The sequence below is a fragment of the Podarcis melisellensis genome (assembly GCF_964234715.1).
Source record: "Podarcis melisellensis genome assembly, chromosome: 7".
In the NCBI taxonomy this organism is placed as follows: Eukaryota; Metazoa; Chordata; class Lepidosauria; order Squamata; family Lacertidae; genus Podarcis; species Podarcis melisellensis.
Window position 1 is genome coordinate 37234566 of NC_138539.1, and position 23358 is coordinate 37257923.

General features: G+C 37.8%; 1 protein-coding gene across 21 annotated transcripts in view; it reads left to right on the forward strand.

The window, feature by feature from the left end:
* PLAG1 (PLAG1 zinc finger) overlaps window positions 1-23358 on the forward strand; it is a 34311-nt gene that overhangs the window by 1782 nt on the left and 9171 nt on the right. For 3 of the 21 annotated variants that reach the window (XM_081917562.1, XM_081917578.1, XM_081917571.1), the window contains exons 2-7: window positions 6010-6143; window positions 7302-8558; window positions 10743-10819; window positions 11480-11740; window positions 17181-17283; window positions 21039-21201. The gene's annotated coding sequence lies outside the window, so the exon portion shown is untranslated. Of the gene's footprint in view, window positions 1-6; window positions 6144-7301; window positions 8559-10346; window positions 10820-11479; window positions 11741-16566; window positions 17284-21038; window positions 21202-23358 lie in introns of those variants that run through there. The other 18 variants (XM_081917566.1, XM_081917574.1, XM_081917572.1 and 15 more) reach the window with 17 other exon arrangements.

The window sequence follows — 23358 nt, forward strand, 5'->3', positions numbered from 1 at the left end:
TATGGATTGGAAGCAACGTGCCGTACGAAAAAAAATGAAAAATACACATAGTGAGACCACACTTTTGGAGGAGAACCGGGGCTTACTTTAGCATGCTTTTTCACCTATTTTGTATTCCGGGGAAGAATGTATTCTGCAATTTTCTCATGTTTATTAAAAAATGATGCCTCAACTTGCATCACATAGAACTAAACGCGAAAGTGCTGCTGATGTTGGTTTCCACGTGGGATCAGGGACAGAGCATGGTATCTTAAAGAGACAGCTCCTCTTTTCTTCTAGCTATGTTCACCTATGCAGAAGTTCTGGCTAAAGTTGGCTTGGATTTGTTAAAGTGTAAAGTCATAAATCAAACTCTGAAGGCAAGCCAGTGGCTACTTATCCTGGTGGATTGCATTAAATCCAAGGGGGCTGTTGAGGTGTAAACAGTGATTGGCTTACCTCTTTTGTAGGAGAAATTGGTGGATATTGTTTGGACCTAGCATTTATTATCTGTGATGCAACTCAAGATTTTGGTATGGTGGCTGAATTTTAATTCCATTGTTGTGTCTTGGATTTAGAATGGTGTGTGTAGAGATAGCCTAAATTATAATAATGTTCTGCTAGTTTTCAAGTCGCTGGAAGAACACAAGACATATAGTGGACTTTATGGTATAATTTTAAAGCCATTTTGCAGACATTGACAACTTGTTTGGATATCTTCTGTTTCATTCCATTGATTTAAAATACAAACCTGTTCATATTTCAAACCTGCAAGTAGTGTTCAAAGGATCTGAATTTCAAACCTGCAATGTTCAAGGGGTTAGAATACATGCAGTGTTCTAAATTGTGCTATTACAGATTTGTGTAATGTCTCTAGATTTGGTTTTATTGAAATACATTCTAATTTTAGGTTAAATCTTACATAGTTGTGCTTTTATTATTTGTTGGACAGTAAATTTTTGTTAATTGAAACAGATTCCAAGAAAGCATCTATGATAGATGTTGCTGTATCTTTGACTTATAAATGTGTGACTTCCATGATAAGAAATGTTATCTATAAAGACTTGGCTTAAATGCTTAAAATGCTGCTGGGTAGTAGAATGGTATTTCGGAAATCTGTTGTCTCAGATCTGGCGTTTCTTATGCACAATTACATTTTCATTTCAAGTGATTTGCTCTTTCACTGTCTTGATTTAAATCTAAATTAAACTCTTGCTAGCACATATTCTGCTCAAAGAGATGGACCAAATCTTGAGAGAAACTCCATCAGTTATACTTTCTTTTGTTCTTTATATACCAAATCAATTTTCTGCTCAATGTGTAACCTGTTTCTATTCACTTTTACTTTTATATAAGTCTCACTGTGCTGAGGGGCTTGATTCTCCAGTGTACATAAGATTTCATCATTTGTTATCATAGATGTCTTGTACCTTTATTGCATTATGTAGTGGACTACTGTCCTGGATAATCCTGTGGCTTCAGGTGAAAGCACCTTGTTTTCCAGTGACACAGTCCCCAAAATTAAACTGCATCATTTATTCTTGGAGAATGGATTTATACAAATTGTATAGTAATAATAATGTGTCTGTGGGAGGGGGTTATTGGTTAGTTTTGATTGTATTTTGTGTTCTCATTTTGTACTTTTATGTTGTGGATCACCTGTGATCTTTTGGTGAAGGGCAGTATACAGGTTTAATAAATAATAATAATAATCAGCTCATAAGGGGAACATTGATCTGTTAACATGGAGTTGTATACACATTTATTTTTTATTGAAAACAACTCTATTTTTGGCATAAACGTTATCATTTAAATCAAAATAGAAAATATCTGAAAGCAAACTTGGCAAATGGCTGATGCATGCCATATGGTTTAAGAATGTCACATGAATTACTAGTGTTTGTAGATCATTTTCATCTACCAGTTAAGATACTAGGTTCATAAGTGCACCTAGCATAATAAGCAGAAATTTAGCTTGTAGTCAATTCTTATCCTAAATACATTTGATACAGCATGCACGTTTTATCACAGGCATTAACCATAACAATAAGTTTGTGGCATGAATTGTTAAGCTCAGAAGTCAGAACACATGAAGTCTGGTGGCTTTTCCTAATCTAAATTTTAAAGCTATTTTGTAGATATACAGAAGTACAAAACTTGCATTTGGATCTTTAGATGTATATACAGGTCTGCTGTACAATTATTAAGTATCATGGTAAAAGCATTGTGGAAGAAATACATTTTTCTGAAAGCACAAATTACAATTTTGCTTTCTTCCTCTGTCATGAAAGTTCTCCATCATATGCAAATTTAATGCCTTTAAGTTTGAATACTCATTCCAGTAATACATTTAACAGTAAGGAGACTGAGAAAAGTAACTGTTAGTAGAAAAATAGCCTGAAACATTGAATTTACGGATGCTGATAAAGCTGTATTTATCTTTGAGAACTATTTTGTTAAAACTATGGAGCACTTGCATATAATTTTAGTTGATTGGTTAAAACAATGTTCTATGAAATTAGTTGAATTTCTTATAATTCATATAATGTAGATCCATTATTATATACTATAGATTCTGCAGACAGATTCCAAGGTGTCTTGAGTGAATCTTATTGGCCAAACTACTTTGTGACACTACTTGCCTTAAGCAAAACCTTTGAAGTCTAAAGTAGTTTTTGAGCTTTTCATTGTAAGTTTTAAATGTTGGTGTATATAAATATAATTGTAATTAATTGTCATCTTATTAAGCATTTTTTTTGTCAAAATGGTGACTCACCACCACAATTTTACTCTGTTAATACATATATTTGAAGTTGCTCACTTCATTGCATTCAGCTGATTTATTCATGTTGAGAGTTTGCTATGGAGTTGGAGTACTCTTAGAAAAGCACCTTGTAGTGGTAAAATCCTCTGCCACTAATAGTGACAATTTTATGCACTTAATGATATACCATAAAAGCATACTGAAACATTACTTTGATTATAAGAAACTTATATTTTGGGGTATAGTCTTCAAACCCCTTTTGTGGTTCACTATACTGTAGTGCTAAAAGGAAAATCTGAATATATGTTAATAGTATGCTTCTGAAAGCAAATATCTGCAGATACCATTCATTTGTTTTAGCAGAAAGATTTAATAGCTGTCCAAATGAGCTGTTGACCATCTTTAACCAATTTCTAACTATTTAGAAAGCCTTTCAGAACAATGTAAAATATTCAATTATGTGAACAACGTAATATTTTGTACTGATCTGACATACAATATGTGTTTGAAATCTAACACATGATGGATGGTTGCTGCATTAAACAAGTAAAACATTTTAGTAATAGATAATATATTAGGAAGAAAACATATATATAATTGTAGTTCAGTTCTTGATTTGGAAATGTCATGGATTTGTGAATAGAATCAGTAGACTGAATATGTTGCTTCTTTATTGGAAATTTTAGTATTTTTCTTTGCTATTGCAAAGATTTTATTTGCTATTGCATAAGTAGCAATTAAAATATTCTGTGCACTGTCTTACCCAGCACTAAGTCAGCCTTTAAAATATTACTGTTTGTTTTTATACATAATTGTTTGATTGGTATCTTATATACTAGCTACCTATCCTTTGCATATATATTTTTCAGTATGTCTTAGGACTTGGCAAAAATAACTTTTGGAATCTCATACCTAAGAATTCAGTTTCCAAAAAGTGTTTATATCAGTTGAAAGTGCCATGTTCTTTGATCAGAACAATTGTTAGAATTCATATAATCTATGGATTGTGCTTTAATTTGCTTCAAAATTGTTATCAAAGTTAATGTGAGTGCTGGGATTTTTTATATGTAAGCTGAATTCAACAAGTAGGAAAGATGATGCAGTCATATTAACATTAGTTAGCTTATAAAAACAGGGTTTTTTTACCTATCTCAGTATGTTTAAATATATATTCTCTGAACTTGCTGTATTAAAGAATGTACATAGTAGCAGAATGTTTCATATGTATGCATATCTCTTGCCAGATCTATATCCCATTAAATGTTAAAATGTGTGAGTATAGTAATAACTGGTATAATTTCCAAGAAGAAAATGAAGCAGGTTATTTGCAAGACAGCATAATTTCTTAATTCAGCTCTTTTTAAATTGAATGTGTTCTAAGACTAAGCTATAATATTCAAAATGGAATTCATACATCTTGCATTAAATAAATGAAGTATTAAGAACTTAACAAGAAAACAGAAAGAGAATTAAGAAAAATATACTTTTAAAGAAAAATTAGGAAATTCAGCATGGGGAGAAAGTGTCTGGCCATAAGCTGTTATAATCTTATTTGCACTTGTTGAGCCAAAAGTGTCGCTTTGTGGAGAATATCCCTAGAAATCAGATTAGAAAGTGTTTAATGGGAATTAGTTATCAGCTTTTTTATGGACAAATACTACTTTTATAAAAGCTAAGATCTGATTCATATGTTGACAAGGTGAACTGGATTCATTAATTTTAACATATCTTTAATCTTGAATACTGTGATAATGTCCCTCCCACAATAACATCAAACTCAAAATTACTATGGTTACATTGAATTTCTGCCTTTTAAGCATGGATCTCTGATTTTAATTACAAAAGCAATTACTTATTTGTAGCTACTATGTTAATTTTCCAAAGTGCTGGTCAAGTAACTAATAAAGTACTGTGTTACAAAATGTATTTTTCCATTTGACAAGTGCAATAGGGATAGTCCAAGCTTATTTAAATATGTTCTTGAATAGTTGTTTCTTTCTTCAATGTGTTTCCTTAATGAGAGATGGCTGCAATGTTCTGCAATTACATTTTGAGAAGTGAAAGAAACTTGTTTTGTTATGTTAGTGTATGAGATATATATTATATGTTATAAAGTTATATGTATTGTATGATAGCATATAACGTATCCTGAATATACTATGCTACTGTTATCATAAGGCTCTTAAAGATATTTTAGTTATGTACTGGTGATCAAGATTTGTTCAGCCAAGAGAACCTCATTCATATGTGTTTGTGTGTGTAGATAGATAGAAAATCATACAAAACATTTTTATTCTAAAAGAGTAGGAATATTTTTATACTTAATATTAAATGTCAGTTGTTAACTTTACAACTGGTAAATTATGTTCTAAATATTATTTGGAGTGTAAATAATTGTTTAAAATATGTTTTGTGTATTAAATAGTTGTATATATTTTGATACTAAAAGTTTTCTTTAAAATGCTGACATTTTTTATTGAGGTTACACAGCAAATCATTTAGTATTCTTAACTAGCACGCAACTATTATTTGCATGTTCAGAATAGATTAGTCATAGTAATAGTAACATTACTAAGTACAAACAATTTAAAAAACTTTCTGGAACTAAACTTTTCTGTCAAGTCAAACAGATATTGTTAAAGCTGATTGTGCTTGTTGGAAGAGAGTGTAGTTGATGCAGGTTTAATCGCTTTCCTCTAGGGGACTTTTAAGAAACTATGAACCATGCATCTAAAGAGCAGATACAGCATTGCATGCTTATTGAAAATGCCAGTTCAGTTGGATCGTGTATTTTTTTCAGTGTCAACATTAGAAATATGTATAGACTGAAGTATAAGAACTTTCCCATAAACAGATAGAAAATGCATTTCAATCCATTGAGAGAGGATACTGTTGTTTGAGCAAGCAAGCAAGCAAGCAAACAAACAAGCAGCTTTAATAGTAATTAGATACATATAGCTTGATAGTTGCCTTTTAATGTTATCATTAATAAAAACTGTGATTTTATAGCATGCTCTGATCCTGAGACTTGGAGTGGAGAAAAAATATTTTTAATTCTCAAACCTACAGAAGGCTAAATGATTTCCCACAGTTACTCAAGGAGTCTGTGGCTGGGCTGATTGCTACTAAAGTCCAGATCCATTACCAAGTAAAGATTAGTTTGAAACAAGAAAATAAATTACTTTAATAAAAAGGTCAACTGTATCCAATATGCTTACTGATTTGTTTCAGTAACCTAATTTTGTTTAAACACCTAACCACCCTAGCTCCTGATAACCGTCATTGCTTTCTTGATTGAGACCATCTGCCAAATAGCAACACTTGCCAGAGAACTACCAAGCAGAGGTGGCAGTGGTGAATATTGGACCCATGGAGATATAAGCGGCACTTCCATAAAACAGTGAGTTGCAGTGGTGGGGTACTGCAGCAGAGGCAACCCTAAAGGGTATGACACCAAAGCAAGGGTTCTGCTTTAGGAAGGTGCAAGGGCACTATTCTTTTGGTTTTAGTGGCTGCATGTGCCCATTTGAAGGATTCCTGAGTTGGAATACAAATCTTCTGAGTGTTGGGTTAGGACCTACACCTATGACCAGGTGAAAGCTTGATAATGGAATCCTTCAGCTAGGGTGGAGGATTCAACTGGGATCTGTTTACAGTATGAGTGCTGGGTGGCTTGAGAGTATGTGTGGCAGTTGTGGAAATAGAATGGGATAGGAATAGGTTTGATGCATTGACTGCTAGGTGGTGGTAGTAAGTGATTGATGAAAAGTTGGCTTGTATAGATATTCTTGGGGATTATGGGCTGGTAGTGGTTGGATGAGATTGTGTTGAGTGTTTTTATGTTGGTACGGTAATCCTGTATGTGTTTAACTGGATATTGAGAATTAATATTGTAAGGGTGGATGGAGCAGAGTCATGATAGTTTTCTGGGATGTGCCTGGGGAGGTCAGTAGGCTTTCCTTGATTCCATTGGTTACAGGCAGTAGAAGTTATGACACTGGTGAGCAGACATACCATTTGCAGAAAAAGGGACACAGCCATGTACAGACTGTGTCCCTTTCTGATCTTTCCCTTATCTCTTGTCTGCTAGTAGCTTGGTTGTTGGGCCTTCTGCTCTGACAATGAAGCTGTTCAACACCAGTTCAGTTCGCAATAACACCATACTCACGAGGGAGCCATTCTGGGATGCGTTTCTGAGACATATGTGGGCTAGATATCAAGAAAGTGTGTTCACCTATGTACTTTCTACAGCACCAGCTGAATCGGATAAAAACACACGTGCGAGTTGGAGTTGTTATAGTCCATATAATTCATTTATCTGGCTAATAAACCTCCCTGATCTGGAATGGGCTTTGAGAGCCTGCTATTTGGCCATCAAGACAGACTGGGAGTGTTGCTTGTGTACCCCTAACCCTTCTGGACTGAGTTTGCTAAGGTGGTGTTGAAGAACTGTTATTCTGAGGACCAAACATCCATGCTGGCTTTATAACCTCCATGGCTGTCTGTTTGTCATTGGCAAACAGAGATGATCACACCCTCAATCTTGTGTTTGATTCAGGGCAGGTGGGAGTGAGAGTCTGGAAATGGAGAAAGGTGTCCTGATAACCCCATTGTTATGGTCAGACCATTTCTTGGTAAGCCTTGATCTTATATTACCAGTTCCCCCTTCAACGATGGGACCCCCATTAAGATCCATGGTGCAACTAGAGGTACCTCAGCCCAATGAGTCCCCAAATGCATGGTTTTTATCCACCATGAACTGTGCATTCAGTATTGTAAAGCCAATTTTGTAGAACTCCCTTCTAGTTGAGATCGAACAGGTGCCCTATTCTTTTTCACAATTATATTGATTGGATGGTCTATAAATATTTGTTACAATCCAGTGAATTCAGTCCCAAATTCCATTGGAATTGGTTTATTTTGGTGCACAATAACTCCGTTTTGCAATATGATCACTTACATTTTATAGGTCATAAAAAACCAATTAAATCATTGTGCAGGTGAAATGGTTTCCACAAGTGCAACAGTACTTCTCACTCTCCTCCCCCTACAACACCCTCTAATCTGCTCCAGAGGGCTGAGGGAACCCCACAGAGCAGATCTGGGAGGTATTTGGATGAAAGGGAAGGGAACTGTCATTGCACTAACAGAAGTTGTTTCATTTTTGCAGTGATTTAGTTGGGTTGAAGCCATGAATTGGAATCCAGTTGGTGCCCCTCCCTTTCACTTGATGATGAAAGATTCCCTGTTTTGCCTGAAAGATTGTCTACAATAGTACACAGTCTTAGGGCAAATAATTTTGATGTGTTCATTATGATCAAAGAAATGTTTATAATTTTGACTGGTATTGTGTAATAAATGAATAAAGTGAGTTTTCCAAGGCTTGAAGCCCTGCAAAGTCATTAAGCTTGTTTAAGTTAACTTAGGCAAGTTTTTCCTCTCAACCTGTGTCAAATGTTTCTGTGAGGATAAATGAATTTGGGGCCCAGCATCCTGAAATTAAGTGACAAATCTGAATTGGGTTGACATTCCCACTTATCAAGAAGCTCATTACAGAGCATTTTTATTGTTAGATTATTCAGCTATGCCACACTATTCCAAGTGCTTTCTAACTTGTATGCTTTTTAATCAAGGACAGTGATAACATCATGTATGCATACAAAAACCTGAAATCCTAGATGTCTTTCAGCAGGAATGGGACTTGCGTTTAAGAAAATAGTTCAACATTCACCACCAGATTCACTAAATAAACTGAAACCTGCTACTTCAACAGAAACAAATGTTTTTATCCAAGTTTCATCAAACACATGCCTCAGTAAGAATTTAAAGGAATCTGGTACTTATAGCCCTTCTAAAAGTATACATGTGTCTATGCATTTGTAGAAATACACTGTAATTTCGTACCATTCTAAGTGTTAGATAAGAGAGTAATCAAATATCCATGCAACCTTTTCCATGTGGTTACCTGCTCAGATGTTTCCATCTTCAATTACTAGATTTTAATGCCAGAACTAATGTTAGTTGAATAGTGAGCCTATTCACAGAAAAGGTATACATGCTAATTCTGACTAGTGTGAGATATTATTTTTAATGTTTTTATTTTATTAGTATACAGCCCTTCATCTGAAGAACACATGGTGGTTCATAACATAAAAATACAAAATGACAACAATACATAATTTTAAAAACCCAATAACTCTGCCTTCCACAAACATTTAATCAGCCAAAGGACTGGTTATAGAGAAACATTTTTGCCCGGTGTCCAAAGAAATGTATTGAAGGTGCCAGATTCTCTGGGAAGAGCATTCCACAAATGGGGAGCCATCACAGAAAAGGCCTGTTCTCGTGTTACCACTCTCCAGACCTTGCGTGGAGGAGGCTCATGAAGACGGGCATCAGAGGATGATCTCAGGGTCCATGTCAGTTCATATGGGGAGAGGGTGGTCTTTGAGGTATTGCAGTCCTGATCCATTTAAGGCTTTACAGTGGTACCTCTGGATGCAAATGGGATCCGTTACGGAGCCCCGTTCACATCCACCAGCGGACGCAACCCGCGGGTCGCGATTTGCCGCTTCTGTGCATGCACGTGATATCATTTTGACCGTCTGCATGAGCGGCAAAACCCAGAAGTAACACGCTCTGTTACTTCCGGGTCGCCACAGCACGCAGCCTGAAAATACTTAGCCCAAAGCTACTTCAGCCCAAGGTAAGACTTTATAGGTAAAAACCAGCACTTTGAAATGGGCTGGGAAACTAACTGGCAGCCAGTGCAGTTAGGCCAGGATTGTTATAACATGCCCAAACCTTCTTACCCTGGTGAACAACCTAGCCACTAACCCTAACCCTAACCCTAACCTAGCCAATTCACCTACAAAGGCAGCCCATTGTAATCTAACCTAGAGTTTACCAGAGCATAGACAACAGAGGTTTGGCCATTCCTGTCCAAATAGAGGTGCACTGGGCCACTAGCTGAAACTGATGGAAGGCACTCCACGCCACTAAGACCACCTGAGCCTCAAGTGACAGCGGTGTGTCCACTGCTTCCATCTGGTCTAGGGAACCACCCACTAACATTGCCTTGGTCTTATTTAGATTGAGCTTCAGTGAATTGGCTCTCACCCAGTCCCTTATCAAGGCAGTCCAGCACATCCACAGTCGCACCTACAGATGTAAAGGAGAAGTATAGCTGTGTGTCATCAGCAAATTGCTGACAATGTACTCCAAACTTCTGGATAATCCCACTCAGTGGTTTTCAGTAGCTTAAAGGTGGGGATTGAATCCTGAGGAACTCCACATTGAAAGTTTCATGGGGCCGAAGAAAACTCCATAAGCATCATCCAGAGTGCAAATGGTTGCACTGACTGTTCCAAGCCCCTTGTCCACATTCTCGAGCCTTACAGATGAACTCTCCTGAGTTACAGACTTGGTTATAAACTTACAGAATATTTCATAGCTCTGTCTCTGAATTTGCCAAGCACTGTGAATTTGCCAAGTGCTACTGAGACTATATGGTTCAAATAAGATAGTTGATTGGAGTTTTGCAGAGCAGCTGAAGTCCAGCTTAAGTTTCACCATTTGATCACCATCCTGTCTTACACATACAAAATATACAGGAATTTAATTTGTGCTTCATAGTTTGTTGATGGACCAATTCAAGTCAGATAATGTTTGCCACTGACCTCTCAATAAGGGAATAAACTAGCTCACAGAATGTTCAAATGGTTCTATTAGTTTGCAATCTGATAATATTTAAACATTTTGTGGGCTAGCATCTGACTGGGGTTGGTACAGTACTTGATTACAAAAGTCTGTGATTAACATAACCTGCAAAATAGTGTCTGCCAACTAAGCATATGCTCAGGCTTCTAAAACAGCTGCCAAGACAGTTGCATATTTTGTTGCTTCGATAAGCTTGTACCATTTAAGCAAAATGCACACTTGGAACTTGCTGGTATGAATAGCAAGTGCTAAAAGCACCTCCATGCCCTGTCTTTTACAGATGTGAGTGCTGCAAGGGCATGAGGCTGCACCTTCTCCACAGTGATGCCCACGTAGTGGAACACTTTGCCAGCTAAGGTATATCTGTCCTCATCTCTGTTAGATTTTTCTTGGTGGGCTAAATTTTTATTGAGAGTGTTTACTGATGTCTGAAAACTGCTATGTATCCTTGATTTTGTATGGAATCTTGCCTAGTTCTGTTTATTTAAAAATCTCTCTCTTTTTTAGATGGCTTTATTTTTATTTATGACTGGGTACCACTTTGCTGTTTTTTTAAAGGCTACAACAAATGTGGGCATGTTAACAAAAGCCAAGTTTTTTCTTATTGCTTACAGTTCACCACTTACCTTGAAAAGTAGCAACAATGGGATGGGGGTGGGGAGTGGTGAAATGTAGATTTACTCTTTGACTAGTGATGTTTATAAATCTCTAGGTGGGTGATGGAAAGATGGTGTGATAGTAGTTTGGGGTATCAAAGGACCTTGCAGACCAGATACCTTGTTTGGCATGTAGGCACCATAACATCTTACAGAAGTATCTACTGTAGATACTGTAGTTAGCTCAATAAACAAATTACAGTCAACTTATTTATGGCAATACGTTGTGCATTACTTCCCATAATTCCTTCATTGAGGGTGGTGTTGTCAACATCTGATGCTTGCCATGCTTTGTGCCTGGATAGCTGCTGGTTGTCATCCTCCCTAGTGTTGTTTTCTAATATTTATTTCTTATTTAAAGCATCTTTAAAACCAGATATTCAGCCAAAAGAGCTTACAGATCAATAAAAAAAATCAGGCTTACACTCTTAAAAATGTAGCACAGAAGGGGGATGAGAAAGAGGGTAAAAAAGCAAACCGAAAGACGCCTTCATCTTAAGAGTTCCCCCTCCCTACAAAAAAACTTAAATTAAAACCCAACCTGGCTGGGATGGAAGCAGTTCCAGAAAAGGAGGAGCTGAAATGATCTGAGGTCTCAGGATTGCCTATGGAATGGTAAGTGGTGTTGCTTCCCATGTGTATTTGTAAGTTTTGAGAAATAGGGGATATAAGAATAAGTCATACTTAAAATAGACCTGTTGAAATCAATGGATTTAAGTTCATAACTAAAGTCCGTTGTTTTCAATAGTTCTACTCTGACTGTGACTTAGTCTGATAATACCAATAGTGATTAAATAGAAGAATGTAAGAGACCTGAGGCATATCAGATCCAACATCCTGTTCTTGTAGTGGTCAATGAGATGCCAAGGGAAGCCTGCAAGCATGACCTGAGTGCAGTAGGACTCACCACTTAAGCTCCCTACCAACAGGTATTCAGGGCATGTTTCCTCTGTCTCTGGAGGCAGTATATAGCCATCAGGGCTAGTAGCTGTTGATACTCCATGAATTTGCTTAATATTTAAAAGACATCACTGCATCTTGTGCGCTGTGTGAAGTGCATGCATTGTTTCATCTGTCCTGAATCCTCTAACATTCACCTTAGATACTATAAAAGAGAGGGTATTTCTCCCTGTCCGTTTTCTCCACATCATACATAAATCTGTATACTTCTATTATGTCCCCATTTACTCACCTTTATACCTTTTGTTAGTAGTTCTAGATCCTTTATCATTTTGGTTGCTCCTATCTGTAACCTTTCCAACTCTACAATATCTTTTTTGAGGTGAACTGTATATAGTATTCCAAGTGTAGTTGTACCATAGACTGTGATATTAACAGTCCCTTTCCTAATTATCTCCAAGGTGGAATTCACCCTTTTTCATAACTACTGGTTTGGCAAATTCATTCCAAAGTCTCATTCCTGATCAGTTGCCACCAATTCAGATGCCATTAGCATATATAAGTTAGGAATTTTGTATCACCTTACACTTAAACTGAATTGCACTTGCCATTTTAATTCCCATTCTTCCAGATTGGAGAGAACATTTTGGAGCTCCTAGCAGTTTCTTGCTTTAATTAAACCATTAAAGGATGCCTCTGCTGAGACACTAGCTGCATTCCACCCAATGTTTTTAAAAGTAGGAACTGTTAGTTAAGTTCAGTCCTAAGTTTGGATGTTATTGGCATGAATTTCTAAACTTTTAAGACTTCTTTGCCACTTCCCTAGCAATAGTATAACTTGTGAGGATTATCTAATTAAAATTACAAGTTGAATGAAATACCACTTTTGACAATTCTCCTGGCACTGTTATTGAGTCTTCTGAAAGAAAAGCACTGCAGTTTTCTGTATTATCTGTGGCACTCCTTTTTAGATTAATAGCACACATGTACATTTTAGGAGTTCTTAAAATCTAACTCCCACAAGCTTCTTTCAATAAACTTATACCACATTATTTTAATGTGGTATTGTGCTTGTGTGAAAAAGTGAGAGCCTGGGGTATATAGGATAGCAGCTGCCATAATTTTAGTTGATTTTCAGCCTCTGGATTAGTTCATTAGGTTACTTTGACCTGCAGATCTAGTCTGCTCACAGATCAAGGGAAAATGTGGATGCATAAATACTGAGCTGTATGTAAGCACAATATGAGACTGTAGGAAAGTGTAGCACTTACATAGTATGGAATTAAGGTAAAGGACCCCTGAATGGTTAAGTCCAGTCAAAAGCAACTATGGGGTATGGCGCTCATCAGGTGTCATATCTATTTCCACGCTTGAGTGAATGTATAAGCACCATGGCTCTTTCCTGAAACTGAAGGCTATATCATCCTAGCATAACTGATTCTGAACTATGGATGCAAATATTAAGTAAGCATCAGTATCTTTTTAAAATGTATTTGAACTTGCATTCTGCAGGGCATGTATAAAACATCGGGGGTAAAATAAAATCACATACCTTTCTACTAATTGCAAATTATTTGACAGTTGTGACGACACATCCATAGAAAATATGGGCTTGATACCATATTCACTTTTATGTGCACCAGTTTTTAAAATAGAGCTGTACAATTCCCCTGCAAATTAAATGCATTGTGGGTTTTTTGAGAGGAAGCCTATTGAATGGAACAGCTTACCTGCCAAAACTCATCCATCAAAAGGAATTTCACACTAAACCACTATATTTGTCATTTGGTTGGCCAACTAAAAGCACAGCTGGAGATCACATTATATTGTCCAGTTACTTTATGCTGAAGCTCTGTGGGGACAGTAAGCAGTCAGAAAGATTATTTGGGATCATGAAGATGTAATAGTATCTAATGGTATAAAACTTTTAAGTGTGGTGCTGGTTCAGTCATTTGACTTTATATTCCATCTCATGTAAAAGGATCTTGGTTTTCTGTATAGGAATTGGTCTGAAGTATTGACCCAGGGTATGCCTGATCTGAGTTAGTAATCACAGAGACTGGTGGCAGTGACAAGTGGAGATTTCTGCTCTGTGCTAAAACAAAGAGACAAGAGTTTGTATTCTAAATCAGAGGAAATTATTTCACACACAGTGATAAAGCCAGGGAAATTAAGATAGCTATGCCATGAGGGTGAGTGCTCCCTATGACATTTGACACCTTTCCCCATTATTGATTTATAACTAGCCTCTGATGCTATTGACCACCACTCTTTTTTCACCCACCCACCTGAGTACTATTTATTTCTGTACTTCTTTTCTGTTATCACTTACCCTTCTGCTTTCCATTGCGGTAATCCAGGGTTCTGTTTTCAGCTATTTGCCTTCTTTAGGGTCAGTTTTTCAATTCTTTAAGCGGGTTTCCCTCTTCTGATCCAACGATCAGCTTCATGTGGACCGGTGGTAGCAGTGTCCTCTGAGAGTCTCATGAGGTTTGCATGTGCAGAGTAGGGCAAAGTGAGCATGTGAGCCCTGGAAGAAAGAAGCAGGGAACATGCAAATACCTGAGATGGCCCAAAGCATGGAGGAATGTGACACTTTGCAAAGAATATGACTTTGCAAGTAGCAGATGCCCTGCTCTTAAGTCTGCATGAAGAGTTCTCCCATGAAAATTGAATGAACTGTACCACCTCTGCCCATGAACTCCACTCACATTATGACTCAGCATCCTGAGTACTTAAGTGCACTGTACCTACCTTGCCCCAAAAGTGTAACCTGTGGATATGTGCTTACTTGCTGCACACACTCTTCATCAGGTCCCCTTCTATAAGCTCTCCTTGCTGGACCCTGACATGCAAATAACAATGCTGCTTCCTCTATGATTCTCATAACTGGCCCCCTTCTAGCCGAGCTCTTTTAGCCATACAGCAACTTGGGGGAGCATCTGGGTGCACAAATTGTTATGTTCACTGCAAAAAGGGCAGGACTCCCTCCACCCACCTGTGGGCAAGCATGTTGCCACTACCAGTTGCAGACCCCAAAGAACCCAGTGTCACAGTAGACCTGCCCAAATTCCTAGCCCCAAGGAAATTTGCCTGCTTCTTCAGTAACCAAACCCATCTAAAACTTAGACACTCCCCCTTTACTCCCAGCACCTTAAGAAAGGAGGTGGCATGGGCATAGCAAGAAGTCCAGAACTGGCACGACCAAATACTTATTTAGAATGAGGTATATATAGCATGCTCATTGTTGCAATGTACTAGTTGATGTTAGAATTCTTTTAACCTATGGAATATTATCCCAGCATTACAGGCACTGACTGTATTCAGAATTTGTTTTTCTACAGAGATTGACATTTAAAAGTGGTTAATATTTAGCCCATAGGGACACCATTCTGCACACAGATGTCCCACATGTACCAGACCTTCCGGTGCATTTCAGTTTTCCTACAGTTCCTAAGCAGGTTTCTCACATGTTAACTTCCTATATTTCCTAACACTAGATTGTTAAGGTAATTTTTATCTGTGATCAGCTATGCTGAAACTTTATAGTTGACAAGCTAACTAAATAGGCTTTAAAGCACCTCACAATCATTCTTATCGATCAATCAGTTATATTTCTCAAACCAGTTTATTACTTTTGCTTATAAATCTTAATTTACAACATTGCATTCCTTTAAGTTCAATTACATTTTAAAAACAGGCAGTGACCTGTGCAGGGGTTATGTTCCAAGGTACTGCACGCTTACATGAAATTGTGTATAGTCAGAACACCCATTGAAAAAGCCTGCAAACTCCCCATTCTACCCCTTTTTGTGACTTTTGGGTCACTTTGAGTTTGGTGTGATGTGTACATGCGCAGTCACACACATATTGGACATGCCTAAAATGGTCACTGCCTGTATAGTCAGAACACATCACATTCAATGACAGGCGGCATTGCCAGAGTCTTTTCTGGATATCCACCCCCTTGGTATTTATTGTTTAATTTTTTTGCCAAGTATGGAAAGCTTGGCAAAATTTTTTTTCCAAGTATGGAAAGTTAAGTGTGTAAGTTGTGAGCTTTAGCGTACATGTTGTTGCATTTTTGTGGTCAATTACCAGGTCTCCATTAGGTACAAAAAAGATAAAGTGGCAGTGCTATTTGCAAAAGAAAGCAGGGGGCTTTTCAGTGGAAATGTAAAAATTAAAATAAAATAGAAGCTGTCTGCTGAATCTTTATTGGCAGAGCATTCTAGAACCGTGTCAGTGCAATTTCTTATTGCTGTCAGGTGAGCTTTACCAACTTTGGGAGATGACTAACAATGCTCTTGCAGATGAACTCAGTGATTGAGCTGAAATATAAGGTACCCTGGATCTCTCAAGTTGTCCAGGGCTTTGTGAATCAACGAACATGACGTAATAAATGGGCAGCTAGTGAAAATGTTTTAACGGTGGTGTCACGGTGTCGGCCATGCACCCCTATCTGTATGGGCTTCCAAATCAGGAGCTTGCAAAGCAGCCCTAAGGGCAGCCCCGTATAGAATGCATTACAGTAATCCAGCCTTTAGGTTACCAACACATATAATGTCAGTGGCTGCCGAGACCACATAACACCGGTCCTGAAAGACCTAAATTGGCTCCCAGTACGTTTTTGATCACAATTCAAAGTGGTGGTGCTGACTTTTAAAGCCCTGAATGGCCTCAGCCCAGTATACCTGAAGGAGCATCTCCACCCCCATCGTTCAGCCCAGACACTAAGGTCCAGCACCGAGGGCCTTCTGGGTGTTCCCTCACTGCAAAGTTATAGGGAACCAGGCAGAGGGCCTTCTCGGTAGTAGCACTCACCCTGTGGAACGCCCTCCCACTAGATGTCAAGGAAATAACTATCTGACTTTTAGAAGACATCTGAAGGCAACCCTCTTTAGGGAAGTTTATAATGTCTGATGTTTTATTGTATTTTTAATATTTTGTTGGAAGCTGCCCAGGGTAGCTGGGGAAACCCAGCCAGATGGGAGGGGTATAAGTAATAAATTATTATTATTAAGTTATCACTGTGCAAGAAAAGCTGTAGCTGGTGAACCAGACAGAACTGGTAAAAGGCATTTTTGGGTTCTGATACCTGGAAAGTGTAAAGTTTCCTCAGCCCTCTGCGATGGAATTTTATTTTATTTTTAAAGGGCTAGAACGAGATGTGGATGTACTGCAAATCAAGAGTTCTGAGTTCCCACTTGCCTGTGAGCTGCTACATATCTAGGCAAGTGGTTATTTACATGTCTGGCTTGAAAGGTGGGTGAAGGTTTTTTTATTTTTATTTTTTATGTTTTTGCTTTAACAAACTTTTATTACATATGTACTCCGTTATTCCTCAGGATGGTTCCTTTTATGCTTACAAAAATCTGGTCAGGTGTGTTTGACCGAAAAATGGGCACAATATTTCATTCTTTAAATGGACTACAGAACTGATTTAGGATTCTGGTCTCCTTCGTCCAAGCATGACACGTCATATCATGATTCCTTTTAGGGTCTCATCCACACCTCCATTTATCCCGCTGCTTTTCCCCAGAGAAACCCCCAGTTTACCACTGAATCAGACCAAATTGCAATTGGGTTTTCTGTGGATTGTTGTTTTTTCCCGATTCTGCAGTCAAGAGTGTGTTTCCTAGGCGAAAGCTGGGGGGCAAACACATAGCCATTCAGATCCAGGCCTAGAAAGCACGGGACAAGCAGAATACCACTCAGACCGGCCCCATTTTTTTAAGACACAGAACAAGTGGACGAGCTCTTAGTTAGGTTGTACATTGACTTTTATTCACATTTATAATTATAGGTGCATTCCCACGTTTACAAGCAGGGATGGCTGATGCCTCCCAGAAGTGGGAATGCTATAAACCCTACCAGTCAAACTACCCCTAACCACACCTTTACATGGATCTTTTTTAGTATTCTACCACAGCTCTGTGAATTGAAGGTACCTCTTATCAATCATAATATCTAAACCCACGTTCAGAGACAGTATAACTCTCCATACTGGATGCTAGGGACACTTGCAGGTGGGAAATAGAATCATATTCATGTCTTGATTGTGAACAGAAGCATCTGGCTAGTCACCATTGTAAACAAAGCTGCACTAGACTTCATCTGATCTAACAAGTCTGTTAATACTCTAATATGCCCAGTGTTGTGGGTTGTTTTGTAATATTTTGAACAGGAAAACTTTCTGGTTCTATAAACTTACTGGCATTTGATCCAGTCTGTTAAAAGCAAAACAAAAAACCCCTGCAGAAATATGCCTTAATAAATATGTCCAAAAAAATTTAAACTGAAATATATGATTAAGAAGCAACTTCAGTAATATACAAATGTCTCCCAGCTTGCGCACAATCAGCATGTGTGCTCCTGCGGACACACGTGCCAAAAATGGCAATAAAAAGGGGCAGGGCAGAATGGGTGAATCCCCACTTGTGTGTGTCCCGGAACAGAACCCCTGTGTAAAGTGGGGATTCCCCTGTAGTTTAAAAGTTATATCCAAACAAAGTGCAAGCGTCATTGGGGTGAGGGAAATGATTATTTAGATATAAAATCACAACTTGATATTATACACTTCATTTTACAATGTTATCATTTTGAGAGAGAGAGAAAAGGGCACTGTGTTTTTATCTTGATAACCAAATGTGGGAGGAACCTCACAAAACAGAGTTTTTTTCTCTTTTTTTGTCAAAAGATTCCTGCATTGCAAGGAGTTGGACTAAATGACCTTCACAGTCCCTTCTAATTCTATGATTCTCTAAAAAGCCTGTCCAGAGGAATGGGATGTCTCCTGAATAGTAGCTTCAGTGAGATTGCTTTTTGCAGGCTGTGCTGGTGCCAGATAGTAGTACTACACCTGCAAAAATCTAAAAAAAATCAAGACTTTTATCACAGACACGTGTGTGTTGATGACCTTTCGCCATTATCTCAATGTTGGCTTTGATGCATTGTGGGGAAACCCAACCAGATGGGCAGGGTATAAATATTAAAATTGTTATTATTATTATTACCATCATTATTATTAAGTACACTAAATATGTGCAATGTATTAACAATAATACATTGCTAACTTGAACATATAAATTGTATTTGATGTGTGAAACTTTTTTGTAAATAATTAATAAAAATGTACTGGAATAAGTATTACATTTTGGTCTTCATGTGTTCACCCTAATTAAACAATTGTGATATGAAACCAACTAGAATAGGAACATCTGTCTGAATGGAAGTGTTCGCTTTGATAAGTGCTGTTTTCATTCTATTTTAAGTTGTGGGAAGAGAGAATACTCTCTAATATTGTGCATAACTTATTCTTGAGTCAATCATACACAATATCAATGCATAAATGTTGAACAGTATCTCTTTTGTATAAAGTAAACAACAATAGTGAATTCAACAGTAACTATATTTTTGATTTGTTTTCTTGATTGTATTCTGAAATTCCTAGCCCATCCCCAGTGGAAATAAATAAGTTATTTCTTTTAGTACTTCTAACATTTCCCAGACATTGTCTGCTCTGTTTTTTCTTGCTTCCTATTAAGACTGTTTAGATTGCATGTTATAGTTTTATATTTTATGATTGTATCTATGGTGGGATGACCATTTTTGGTGAGAGTCTGAGGTGGGGTTGTCAAACAAACCATGGTTAGGTGATTTAGGATTTAGACATAATGACAAACCATAGTTAAAAACAAATCATGATTCATATGCCAACAACAAACCATGACTTTGTTAGTCTAACCATAGTTAGTCTGCTGGGCATGCTTCAGATGGCTGAACAAATCACACTTTGCCTATATAACCCATGGCTTAGTGTTATATGTGAATAGGCCTTTGAAACTAATACAGTAATCTTTTCATTTTAAAGCTAATCTTTGTCCAACACATCAAAAGTAACATTGTTTGTCTTGTCAATTTGTTCTCTCTAATGTAAATGGATTGAGAAATTGTTTTGTTTGTATTATTATTGCTACAGTTTATTAGCAGCCCTTCACCCAAAGTCCCAGGGCAGGTTACAACAGTATTAAAACAGTTTAACAGTACTTAAAATTAAAGAAATAAGGTGGATCCTTAATTTTTTAAAAAAGAATTTGAATTTTATCCATATTGCAATTCATACTTGCAGACGAGGGAGCAAGTTATGTGTAAGTGCGTGTAATGGCTGCCCATCATCCCTTTTCATAACTGGAAGCCCCACTTCAGGGACATGTATGATTGGTGAAGAGACAGGATGGGGGAAGAGTGCTTAACTATTCTTCTAACTGATACTTCTTCATTCAGATCATATGCATGCATGCACCCAACCCTCAAAGTGGAACTCAAACACTTGTATCTCATCTTTGGAGTTATTTGGCTTATGGTATTGCTGTTGCTTATGGAATTACTACCTTTTGTAACTACACCATTATCAGTTACGTGCATTAAATTAAAAAGTAATGGTAAGCTGGTATGCATTGACCATTGTAAAGCATGTTGATTCCGTGTGCAAAGGACTGGAAACAAGTGAGTGAATCAAGGGGAAGGAGCAGAACAGGGAATGAGGACGCAAACAAGAAGAGTAGTGAAGATTGATTACATCTGACTTATCATCCCTCTTGGTTCTCATGTAATGGCAGTGTCTCACAGAACATTCTTCCTCTGGGCACATTCAGTTACTTGGATCCTATGTGCAGAACTGCTCCTGGTGCTGTTAGTCTGCTGAAGACTAGAAGATTGCATGCAGCCAGAAAGAGGAGTGTACTGTTGGGCAACACTGTTGTTTTAGCACCAAGGGTGGGAGAAGACTATATTAGCTTTCTAGCTTATCTCCTTTTCTGACTTGCTGTCTTCTAGTCCTGTCTAGAGACAAAATATGTTGTTCTATGCATGCAGAATATCTAGATCATGATTACTGTTAATTATTGTTATATACCATAAAAAGTATGAGCACAGGCTATTTTTCTTTCCCATTGACATCTAGTTTTCTGAAGTCAACCTCTTCACTAATGTCTAGCCCCTTCTGCTTTGTTTTTCAGATCAGCAAAAATGGGAAGCACTGGATTCTGGTTTGCTCCTAGACATGTCAGTGGAACTGGTTAAGACCAAAATCTGAAGGTTTTTCTTCGTTATCCATCACCAGGTGTGCACTGAACAGAGGCTACCATAAATCTGTTTTGAGTATGAACACCTTTTAAAATGGTACAAAATATATAAAAGTATTGTTTTTTAACGTAGATTTTAAATGGTTTCTAATAACTGTATCATCCATCCTATAGTTGTGAAAGAACAAATATGAATAAGTAATAATATACTGAAGCTGAAAATAGGCATTGTGACTCAAAAATTTTTCAGCTGGTCTTTGAGAAGTGTAATATTTGAACATTAATGTTAAAATCCTGTCTGCATTGCTCAGCCTGTACATCCACAATTGAATTAGCTTATCTAGATAGCTAGAAATAATAAGCCAGTGAGTGGTTTAATCAGAAATTTATTCCAGGGCTAGCATAAGCAAATTTAAATGGCTGGGCTTGAGAGGACCATATGCAATGTTCTACGTGTGCACTAGGGCTTTACTGATCCTCCCTTTCTACTGAAGCTCCTTGCGTGCATCCCTCTCCTTTCCCTCTCTCTCCTCCCAGCTGCTTCTAACGGTTAGGGCACACTCTGGAGAGAATTCAGTGAGCACAAGGTGGTGCAGTTGTAAGGGAAGATCAACTTCCCCACCCCGGTACTCTTGGAAGTGCTTTACATGCATGCACACGCCTCTTTGGATCCTGCCTGCTGAAACTGTTTTTATATGAGGACATAGCTGCACTTAATTTATTAGCATTTGCATCATCTTAATGAATTCAGTGGTTAGATTCCAGAGCAATAAAGATATTTCTTATTCAGCACATAGTTTCAACTCTTTAAATTAAATGTTCTTGAGGCCTTAGCTAGATGTAGTAGCAGTAGACTTGAGCATTCAAACATGGGTCTGCAATGCAACTCTAAAGCACAGTATATTTAAAGTGAAAGAGAGGTGGTGAAAGAGGATTGCTGAACTTATTGTCCCTAGCTTTTGAGCCCCACAATCCATTACCTGTAGCTGAACTCATAGACCAAAATGAAACGTGGCTAGGGGGACTGGTTCTGGTTGCCAAAAATAAGAACAAAAACCTGTTGCTGGGGCAAGGGCTCAGCATTTCTCGTACTGGTTTTTCTCTTTCAGTCATACCCCTCCTGCTGTACAGCTGGACACACCACTACCTGTGGTCCACGAAGCAGGTGATTGTGCTATATGTAGGGTCTTGAGATAGTCTCACCCTTTTTTTTTTTTTAAGTATAGCAATTACACACACATGCACAAACATATATGGTTAAGCCTACTCACAACTTCCTGACAGCAAAAGGCAGTAGTTCTAGTTCTTTTCCAAGGAACTTCTCAGGCCTTACAATTTGTTCAATGTCATCACTGTATTGAGACAAATCCTTGAAAATCTTACCACTAAATCTATGTGGGTAGATAAAATTGCAGTTCACTATAGGTGTAGCTTCCTTTATAGGGCTTGAAGATGCCATAAGGCTACGGAATTATGATGAAGCAGTAATCACCATGAGATGTTATGCTTTATTTCTGAATTCATTAAGTATTTCCATAAACACGTCTTGTAGTTTATTATTTTTTTGTGCTCACTTAGGTTTTGCAGTTCATGTACCATTTTATCAAAAAATGTAGTCCCCCACCCCACCCCCAGGTGTGTGTTTCATAGTTGCCCTTTCCTCTCTGCTGTTAAAAAGCTCTTAGAACTATTTTGGGCTTTCCCAGTGGCCTAACCATGAATATATGAGAGATCAGCAGTTCCCCGAGAACTTGAACCCTGAGGTTTGAGCCTTCTCAGGTGGGTCTGGCTCCCACTATCAGTTTTGGGCTAACTGTTATTGGTATTGCAACTGCACCAACATATTCAATAGCCACTTTCTAAAAAATGGTCTTAACTATGGTTATAAACTGTGGTTGATGCTAAGTGTGGTTAATGAAATTGCTGATGCAGGCATAAAATCAATCTTAGCAAGCCCTAAATATCAGAGGCTAGGGATGCTCACTTGGGAGGACAAGGGCACACAAATTTGCATTCTGGTCCTGACTATACAGCCATGATGAGGCTGCTGTACAATAGGGGCATTCAGATGAACACCACCACTTCCATGACTTCCAGAAAGCCTTTTCATGAAGGGCAGGTGGCTGCAAGGGGGTGGAAGGGACAGGAAACTTGCTGTCTGCGAACTTCCTTAAAGTGTAGTGGTAACCAAGCCTAAAAATCTAGAATTTAATGTCTGTAGAGGGTTGCTCCCCAAATAACCAGCTGAATCTGC